Below are 9,673 nucleotides of genomic sequence, written 5' to 3' on the forward strand. Positions count from 1 at the left end.
GAATGTGTTTGAAAAGGTTAAAAGTAATTTAAACGTTGTGGACATCTTAACAATAAAAGTAAAGGTATTTGGTTAAAGATACTTGGTTAAAAGACAAGAAAACGTACAGTTTGAAAATTAAAATACCAACAGATGTTTGTTTTGGTACAACATATCTAGTTGTGTGGCTACAATGATACCTGATAATTCTTCACTAGAATACGGCTTAAAACTAATGATTAGGGATTAAATTTGAAATTGAACTTTGTACTATTAAAGAATATTTTGTATTGCATTTGGCTATGAATTTGGCTAAAAATACACTGACTCTTATCATTTAATTTAAAATGTTGGGTATTTATTTTGATTACATTTGTTTGAAATTGGAACGGTTTATAATGGCAGTAATGCGTTTATCTGAGTTAAATGTGAATAATTTTGTTTATTTAATTTGGCTGTCAACTCAGATAATTTGTATTTGTCGTCTCTTTTTTTGAGGTTTTTCACCTGTTTACTGCCCACCAAGGAATGGTTAATAAAAGACAAACAACTGATCCCATGGCTGTTTATTGAGTGAAATCCAGTTATGCTCTTCATGTGGAGGGACTGTCCTTTTCAAGTGGGGAATTGCACAAGAAATACATCACAACTTGACAATCTTCGTTTCATAAAAGCCCTTCTAGGGATGGGTGTTCCATTATAAACACTTATTATATATCTGCATCACATAGCTGTTTTCTGTTTGTATGTATACTGTATGCACGTATTAAATACACTATGAATAAATTAATAAAATGCAGATGTATCCGACCATATGAGGTCATCTCTATTCCTTGCCTGAGTTGAACCTAGTGGTTGCAAATTCTAATACTGTAAATAATTTAACTGACCACATTTTTCAAACAACTTCAAATGGTAACACTATACTGGCATTCAAGAAGTTTAAGTCCTGGTTATTCCTCAGTCAGCAAGGTTACTTACAGTGTGTAACCAGCAATAGGTCCAACCATTAATCTTATACATCTGTTTCTGAAAGCTTTCATGGCTGATGTACATACAGATACATGTAAAAAAAAAAAAAAAATCGCTGTGATGTCTGAAAAGCCCTTAGATGTTTATGATACAAATAATGTAGTGATTTTCAGTCAGTGGACAGACGCCAGTGGATGGTTCATCAAATCGCTTCCTGTTCCCAATGTGCAGCCACCTGATTTCTCACTTTAGAAACAAACTCCTCACCTTTCCTTTCTACGCACACGCACAAAATGACTCCTACCTAGAGACCGAGGCTGGAAAGTCGACAACCCAAACACTAATGAAAAACAAATCCTCACTGAATCCCATCTGAAAGGAAGTCCAGCCAAATAGTCATGATTCATTTTTGACTGCAAATCCCCTTTTGGCATGTCACCATCCCATTGTTTCCAGTCATACCTGTGCATGTTTTTACCCTCATATGCACTTGCAAATCCTCTTGTAATGCCAGAACACGGGGAGGATGTATTACTACTAGTGTGTTAACATATTTCTGGAAACGCAATAAAGACCCAAAGCAGTCAACCAAGGTTTTTTTTTAAAGTAATAAAAATGAAATTATTAGAATTTGACCTTAGTGGTTGGGTTAACCATATGTAAAGTTGAAAATAATACTTTTTTGGATTCAGTTCCGATTGTTCTTCATAAGGACTTTAGAGCTGCTTCAATATTATTCTTGTAGCCCTGCAGTCACTGGGGGCAAGGGTTGCAACACACTAGGAATGTAACAGTCATACTAAGTAGCAGGTAAAAGCCATAGGGCCGAGCAAGTGCAGCTATTGGAAACATAAATCAAAATAACAGACTCTCTGTGTTCCTGCAGCAATAACAATCACACTAACAGCAGAGACAAAGTGAGAAAAGACTGAGATGGTGAGTGTAACTCCCAGAGATCAGTCATTTGACTTGATTGAAATGTTTAGGCGTCGCTCCCTGATAATCTAAAGCCAGAGACTGTGAGTGGGTGTATTTTTTGGAGAACTGGACAAGTCAGCAATTAATCAATTGTTGTGTCATTTTAAATGAATTTGCTGTACTCTAAGCTGAATATTTTGGAGGTTGTACCTTTACTGTTGTAAATTCAGAAAAGACATTAAGACCTCAAAAAGCAAAATACCCTACCTTTCCTACTAGGTGTTTAAAATGATAATAGCTGCAATAACAACAATCAAGAAAAAAAGTAAGAATCAACCCATTGAGTAGTAGTAATGCTTGACATAACTCAGTTGTTGTATTGATAGAATTGAACTGAAAAAAGTAATTGATAATTAGTCGATCGACTTAGAATTAATCAGCAACTACTAAGGATTATTAATTAATTGCGCAAGTCATTTTCAAGCAGAAAATATCACATTTCCTGTTCCAGCTTTTAGTTTTTGCGGCCCTATTTCATAGTAAATATTTTGGGGGTTTTAGAGGCAAAAATAAACTTTTGAAGACAATACATAGGTCTTTAGGAAATTACACAAGCCTTGTAGTCACATAACTAATGGAATAGGTGTCATGAAAATGTACTAACTGTATCAACTTTCAACTGAGCTTTTAAAGCATTCCTAGGAATGTACAGTATATGCTGTGGGACTTTGATGGTGTTATATCTGATGGTTTTATGCCAACACATACTGTACCTACTGTGATTTAATATGGCAAGTTAACAGTTATTGTAGACAGCCAATTATTTCAAAATGTGGAAGCTATCACGTGTCAAACCTCTGCCATTGAAAATATGCCGGTAATACACAACTTCACACTGGAATTTCCGTGGATGCAGTTTTATAAAATAGCAAATAAGATTTACAGAATAAACAATATGAATATAGTTGTACACCAGTGTGATTTGGTGTAACACATACAGTAAGGGAATAAATGGTGAGAATCCTCTCATTATCCCATCAGCCCCCCACCCACCCTCCATTTCTGCTGGCTGTCAGTGTTGTTCAAAAGCCTTGTCTTTGAAAACTGGGTTTCTATCTCTTTCTGATGGGAGGAAAACACATTCCACCACAAGTTCCTTTTGAAGAGGTCTGTTTCATACTGATGTACAGTAGCGATATACAAGTTTGACTTTTTCCTATCATATTTGTTGGACTGATGGTGCAACTTTCCCTTTTTTTTCGCAAGAAAAATTGGAAAGAAAACTTTTCTTTCTTTTTTTTTTAGTTCAGAGTTTTCTTCTGTTTTTCAGTTCAGATGTTACGGGAGATGGTCTGTCAGTTAGATAGCTGACACTGTACTGTATACTGTACGCTACTGTATGATGATTTCACTACTAATGGGAGGTAGATGTAGGTTACAGACACAACGTAAAAATCCTGTTTAATACACTGATCCCTTTTATTCACGATTGGTAGAGAGCATATGAAATAAAAAGGAGAATGTGGCATTTACTTCATCAGTGCATGCACAGTGACTCACTTGTACATTGACTACCACTGCATTTGCAAATGTGTTAACAGCAAGTAAAGAGAGGCATCTGTCTATGAATAATGCAGAAAGAGATGGAGGATATGTCCATGTCTTTATTTTTAAAAGCAAAGGGGACTTGGCCTTACTGATGATAATGCCTGACAAGAAGGTACTGTGTTGTCTAATCCCTTTAAATACCCATGTCCTGTAATTAACATAGGGCTTTTGTAGAGTGCAGATGTTCATCACTCCTGGAGAGCCCTAAGCAACAACAAGCAACAATCACATCTTCCCACCCCGCTTTAAGCATGTGACATTAATGTGACATTATCTTACTCTCCATTGCCTCTCTCCTTATCTGGCTTTAGTAATGTTTGCTCTCACAGCATGTGAAGTGTTATATGCGCGTGTACAATACCACAGGGTAACTAAACAATGGACTTAATGGAAAAAAAACTGATATTAAACTCTACTGAAATATAAATAGTCCAACTATGGCTGCAGAAACTACCTACAACAAAGTTCATAACCTACTGTAACTTCACGTACACATTCTTTTTCTGTTAGCATTTGCAGAATGCAATGTTTTATCAAACACGTCACAGGCACTTCAAGATACGGTCGTGAGTGGCTTTGTTGCATGCCTGCAAGCCGAAAAACTGAAAATGCATATTAATTTCAATATGTTCTCACAGCAGTTTGTGAAACGGTCACGTAATTTAAATTTATTGATTTGTGTACACAGACACGTTTATCTAGTTTTTTTGGGGTGGTCAGCATGTAATGGGTTGGGTTTAGGAGAATAAGAACTGGGAAAGGACAGGTCACCTGCGGGACACGGCGCACCGTCTATGGGGGACGTGTGACAACAACGGGACGGTTGTGTTTAGGAAAAGAACAACGGGGAAAAGAAAACGTCGCACGATGGAGACGATCCTCGGTCTCCGGGGTGAAAGTCCTGTGTTGTTTGACCAAACTAACCTCCCTATGCGGATTTTTGGCATTTATAATGGTCGCTACCATAGTTGTGCTGTGATCAAGAAAGACACTTTCCATTGAAATACATTTGTTTTAAAACCGTGCTGACCACCACAAAAAAACCAAGATCAACATGTCTGTGGGCTGTTAATTTAAAACACAACACTTGGACATTGGACTTACTACTAACTGACATGCTGGGGGTTTTCTATTGTCATCATACTGTATTTCAAACACGTTCAGTCAGAAATCTTAGCTCATGTTAATTAGCTAATATTAATTGGTTAATTACGTAATTTATATTTAAATTTCATGATTTATAAAGGTGAGAATCAAGCAAAAATCAAGATTAATACCAATAGAGACGAGTGTTTTTGACCCAGTTTGACATGCATGTTGATAAATTCTCAAACAAGGACAAGCTAACAAGTGACTGAATTGCTACAGAATGAGAGACAATCGGTTATTTTCTAATCTATATTTTATGGTGTCAATCAAACCATCAAACCCTCAAAGATTTGACAGTTTGACTGAATGGTTGAGAAAATAACAAGAGGAGTTGTTGAGGACTCCTTGGCTGAAGTGCTTATTTTCTGTTATCAAGAAAAGGTCGGCCGTTTCGGCTGTCATTTTTACCATGGTAACTGAGGAAAAACTGGATGGCAGTAAAGTTCATAAAAATAATTGCATGCAACTACAGCAACCAATTATGCTTCTAGAGACAGTGAGAGATTAAACATCAATACGAAGGGACTGAGACTAAGTCAATCAACATTTAGTTAAGGTAATGTGTTTTCATTGTAAAGGTTAAATGGTTCTAAAAAAGGTTCTAACACGTTCTTTGTCTGACAGTAAAGATATGGTTGGTGTTCTATTTTAAGTTTGTCTCTATGGATGGCAATGTCGTTCTGTTGGTTGGTTACCAATTTTGTAAACACTGAAATATTTTACAACTACAGTATTAGATTGATTACTTTGAAATTTTCTACAGACCTTCATGGTCCCTTCAAGCCTACTGATGTTGGTGGTTTTGTTTTTAGTGAAAACTATTGTCATGCCATGACACATAGTACACAAGTTCCCCTCAGGATGAATTGTTTTTGATGAATTACCATCATTCTGATCTAATATAAATAAATAAAGCTATCAGGAGAGTTTGCCTGTATTTGTTTACATCTTGGCAAATTGGCACCATTACAATTACACCAAATTAGCTATTATCAGTTCCTCTTTGCAATGTAGCTATGGATGCACACTGGGTTAATTTGATACTGAAATGTAAAAGAAATCAGGCAGGTTATGAAGAATCTTTTTTCTATAATTTGACAGCAGATTTATTACCTTTTATCCGTAGTATCCATGTATATTACAGACAATATCCTGACATTTCTTGATGCCACCATAAGAAATGATGAGGTAAATTAAAGAGGAGCACAGTGAATATGTTTACAGTGTTAATTTTACACTTGTAATGTTGATCCTGTCAGAATGGGACTTTATTTTTTCTCAGCTCTTCTTTTCTTACAAACAACGCTAAATATATTTTGAGAATAACTATGTAATAGCAAATGCCTTAAGCTATTTTGTGATGGGCTTGTCATTCGTCTTTTACAACTGTCTGATGCAGCCATAGAAAATGAAGACATGCATCAATCACAGGTGGCCCGGAGGGAACAGAGTGCTTCTAGAAAATTCACCAGCCTTCATTGCTGCTGCATAAGCAGGACAAATTTCACTTACAAATTTCATCCACTTTGGTCACAGTACAAACAAGAAAACGCCATCAGCACAATATCGCCTTCACGTAGCATTTCCCCTTTATCTCTGTTTGCCCTGGAATTCCTTATGCAGAAATCATCCTCCTCATCATCATCTGAAACCTGTTTGAATTCAAAGTGTAATTTAACTGAAAATCCAAAGCAGCACAGTCAAAACAAAATCTTTGAAAGGCTTGGCTATTGTTTTGGGAAGTACTGTTTATGTGTATACATGTTTTCAGAGTCTCAAACAAATAGTAAAGAATTTAAATTTTCATTTCCTTGCAGTGATGCAGCCAGCAAAGCAGCCTTTTAGAGAACAAAGAAATCATGCTGTGCACACGCATAGTGCCATCAGCCAGCTCATAATTATTCATTTCCTCTTTTTGGACTGAGAAAATTCCCTAATTTGAGCGTGTGTTTTCATGGATCATTGTCATTTCCTCGTCAGAAATGAAGTAGCCATGGATTAAGACAGCATTGTCTGTCAGCAGCCAAAATCTCATCTGGCAGAGCCTCAAACACTCTGAGGCAAAAAAAAAGTGTTGCTGGCTGTCTGAGCACAGAAGAGAGGCAGATACAAATGAAAATATGCATGTCATTAAACGCACAACTGGAGTCACTTGTCACTGACTAGGGGTGCACAATATATCGAATCAGTATCGTTATCGCGATATCACGTTGCTCGATATCATTATCGAAAGTTCGCGATAATTCTTTTTTATGCGTCCCGTCCGACACGCAGACGGAGTTCTGAAGGAAAATAAAAATTGAGCGGAAGTGCGTAGGAGGGCGAGCAGGCTAGCGTCGCGCCTCCGCTGGAACATAAATCAGTGAAGAAGACAGAGACAAAAACAAAGCAAAAGAAAAGAAGACTTAAAGAAGAGAGAGCGAAGGAGCAAAAGAACACAAAAGTAAGAAAATGAGTGTTGCTCAGGGAGAAGACAAAATAACAGGATGAAGAGGAAACTTTAGAGGCCAAAAGTAAAGTGCGTCCAGAGCATCAGGTGGCTCTAACGCCTGACAACGGAGCAAATAAGAAGGCTGCGTCACAAATAGCAGAGGCCACAATGTTTGGACCACTGTTGCACAATGCTGTTGGTAATTATTAAATTATTGTAACTTTAATTAAATGTATAAGGGATAGGATTTTTATTAGTGTATACATGACATTTGTAAGACTCGAAGCTGACACAATCATATTTATTTTATGTGACATTGCAATAAAACTGAAAAATATAGACCATTTAAATAAACCTTTATTTCTTTTTCATTAGTATTTGTTGCTAAACTTTTTTAATAGATACAAAGTGCATACATGTATTCAGGGCTGTAGTACTCGAGTCCGGTCTTGGACTCGAGACCGTTTCTATGGACTCGGACTTGTCTGGACTCGCTAGTATTTGGACTCGGACTGTTCGGACTCGGCCACTGGTCTGGCCCAATATGACTTTTGGTCTGGCCGAGTCCAAGTGTCTTTATTATGTTGATGATAATATGGAGGGAAAGTGAAACACAGTCCAGGTGGGGATATTGTTCGGTCTTTACAAGTTCGACAGCTAACGTTAGCTAATGCTACGCGGTGTTTTCTAACGTTAGCGCACCAGCGTTAGCCTAGCTTACTAACGCTAGGTAAATATTACGGCTGCCTTCGGAGTTTCCTATATCTGGTCCACGTTGTCAACATAAGCCTGTGGCGTTAGTTGGAGCCATCATTGTATCCATGAAATAAGCTTTGCGCCTACGAGTGGGTGGGTTTTTGTTACGTTATAAAAAAAGCTAACTGGCTATGTTAGCCCGTTTGTATGCTAGCGGACATTAGCTACGTTGCCGAGGTGTGTGTGTGTGTGGTGTGTGTGTGTGTGTGTGTGTGTGAACAATGTTTAATTACACGCTGTTCATTGTTGTTTAACCAAACTTTGTTTTTTGAAAACACATCTTCCTTTAACCCACGTCCAAATAAACATTTCTGTTCATAAAACACGCTCATTTATTTATTTTATACTGTACAACAGTAAAACATGTCTGTTCGTAGTAGACATGGTTATTATTATTTATTATGTTGTACCAGTCCAATATGACTGTCTGTTGAAATAACCTGTGTTGTAAAAATTGTTTTAATTGTTATTATCTATTTTTATGCGTTTTCCCATAACTTTTGTAATTTACATATGTTAAAAATATCGAAATTAATATCGATATCGCAATATCACATTTTTTTCAATATCGTGCACCCCTATCACTGACGCAAAACATCCTCTTTGTGCTGGCAACATCTCTGTTAACTTCGTGTTTCTCTCGATTGTGAACTTTGCACCACAAATTCTGCTTTCTCCAATACCTTGCCTTATTTTTTATTTTTTTACCAACAGTGAAATAGGTCTGACAGCTGGCATAATGGAAAACTGCCTTACAGCGCCACTAATGACATGGTTTCTCTATAGAGTGTTAAGACAGATGTAGTTGATGTATCGTCTTCCACTGGGTACTTTTTTTCAAATTCAGTGTTTATTGGAGTGATTCAGAGGCTTTAAAGATATAAGACATCACATCCAATTGATGGATTATGTGTGCAAAGTGCGAACACAACACCGAGTCTTCTTGAGATTACATTTTAATAGTACTAAGGGACTGTTCGTTTTTTATAGAAGGGGCTACCAGAGGACTCATTAACAACTTCATTAATTTGACTAAATGTATACGCAGCATTTAGCAAACGCGCTGGAAATACACACAACATAACCAAATGCACAAACAAGCTGCAAATACACACAACCAAATACACAAACACGATGCAAATAAAGAAGCGATGCAAAAAGAAAAGCAGTTGCATCAAAAAAACACTGCATACAGATTACACAACGGAAGTTCTCCAGGCCTCTAGGGGGAGCAGCTTAGTGGAACATCTCCATCACTAGCTGATGCTGTGATTTTGACAAGATGTTAACAATCACTCTAATTGTTTTACCCATACATATGTACATATCATACATATCACATAAATACTGTGGTGACCCCCCCACATAATGCTGCATGATGGCACTGTTGGCCCTACAGGAGGACTACGCCAATGGAAGATTGGGGAGAGAAATAGACTCAGGAACCATGACAATGACTGGCTAATATGCAGATTTAAATCCCTAAAGATGTGCTATTGGATCTATGTACTGAATTGGGTTAAGTAGAGAGGGTAACTCACCGGAACCGTGCCATCCCGGTCCAAATGTAGGTCCTAGCCACTCTGTGGGCAACCGGCTGTTTCCAGAAGAAAATGGCAGCTAAGTGTTTTTTATTAATATTATATATATATAATCTTCAACTTTATCACTGAGGCTTGTTTGGATATAATATAGACTTCTGTTAAATCTTTCCATATTAGGTCTGGTATATCGAATTTCTCCCTGAATGCCGAAATACCTGCTGTTTTGGAAGGTATTATTAAAGGTCCAATATGTAATATATTTACTGTAGTGAATCCAAAAAATGACCCAAATGCATCATCAGATATTAAGGAAACA

The 9,673-nt window shown here is 37.2% G+C and overlaps 1 protein-coding gene and 1 long non-coding RNA gene across 3 annotated transcripts in view; one reads left to right on the forward strand and one right to left on the reverse strand.

The window, feature by feature from the left end:
* asic2 (acid-sensing (proton-gated) ion channel 2) overlaps nucleotides 1-9,673 on the reverse strand; it is a 402,742-nt gene that overhangs the window by 194,905 nt on the left and 198,164 nt on the right. The gene's annotated exons all lie outside the window — the stretch shown is intronic.
* LOC116702306 (uncharacterized) overlaps nucleotides 1-9,673 on the forward strand; it is a 153,605-nt gene that overhangs the window by 81,345 nt on the left and 62,587 nt on the right. Inside the window, exon 2 of the long non-coding RNA XR_004335121.1 lies at nucleotides 4,180-4,192. This is a non-coding gene — a long non-coding RNA (uncharacterized LOC116702306). The remainder of the gene's footprint in view (nucleotides 1-4,179; nucleotides 4,193-9,673) is intronic.

Source organism: Etheostoma spectabile, chromosome 15 (genome assembly GCF_008692095.1).
Source record: "Etheostoma spectabile isolate EspeVRDwgs_2016 chromosome 15, UIUC_Espe_1.0, whole genome shotgun sequence".
NCBI classification, from domain to species: Eukaryota; Metazoa; Chordata; class Actinopteri; order Perciformes; family Percidae; genus Etheostoma; species Etheostoma spectabile.